We start from the raw sequence: 1,105 nt of genomic DNA, 5'->3' as shown, positions 1-1,105 counted from the left end.
GTCAAGGTTTTTTTTTTTTTTTTTTGGAGCAACTGGGATGGTGCCCCCCTGGGAGATGGTGCCCTACGCAAACTGCGTACTCTGCGTATAAGGGGTGGCGGTACTGTTTGTTTGGGTTTGGAGGACCAGACAACCAGAACTAACACTTCCCACCTGCAACTACTACTCATTTGCAAGGTAGCAGGAAACCGAGGTGCTTATTGGCAGCGCGAATCAATAAGTGACTTTGATGGAATGCGCCGTGAGATAATAACCATTCAAATCTGCCACGCGGTGCCTTCAATTTGTCGGGTCCTTGTAAGCCAGACACAAATATGGAAGTATTACAGCAAATCTGTGGCATTAAGGGAAAAATGTTTGAATACATTTGCAAGTCCATACATCTTGCCTTAATCTGCCTGATTTGCATGAGGGCACAGTCGAGGGATTTGAGGAGAAATTGGAATCTCTCATACGACGGCTGGCGAAATGTGCCAGGACTTCATCAGCGAGGGCATGTGTGTTTCAGGTCTACATGGTCTCTCGACGAAATCACCAGGGTTTGAGTGGTTAGACATACTGCTATCTCTTTCATTGATGTATAATGAGAGTAAAAAAACCCTGGTTACATTACATAAAGTAACCCATAAACAAAATTGCGTTGTTCTAATTTCGTTGTGTCGAGGCTTGTTTCAATGGTGTTGTGCTAATTTCATTGTGTTTGGCTTGTTTCCATTGTGTTGTGCTAATTGCATTGTATTGTGGCTTGTTTCCTTTGTTGTGGCTTATTTCCATTGTGTTGTGCTAATTTTGTTGTGTTGTGGCTTATTTCCATTGTGTTGTGCTAATTTTGTTGTGCTGCAAATCGTTTACGTTGTGTTGTGCTAATTTCGCTTGTGCTAATTGTTGTGGCTTGTTTCTGTTGTGTTGTGACTTGTTTCCGTTGTGTTTTGCTGCTTGTTTAGTTGTGTTGTGCTAATTTTGTAGTGTTGTAGCTTGTTTTTGTAGTGTTGTGGCTTGTTTCCATTGTGTTGTGCTAATTTCGTTGTATTGCGGCTTGTTTCCATTGTATTGTGCTAATTTGTTGTGGCTTGTTTCCATTGTGTTGTGCTAATTTCATTGTGTT

The sequence above is a fragment of the Sinocyclocheilus rhinocerous genome, unplaced genomic scaffold (assembly GCF_001515625.1).
Source record: "Sinocyclocheilus rhinocerous isolate Xijiao unplaced genomic scaffold, SAMN03320098_v1.1 scaffold1163, whole genome shotgun sequence".
Taxonomy (NCBI): Eukaryota; Metazoa; Chordata; class Actinopteri; order Cypriniformes; family Cyprinidae; genus Sinocyclocheilus; species Sinocyclocheilus rhinocerous.
This window is presented reverse-complemented; position numbering follows the sequence as displayed.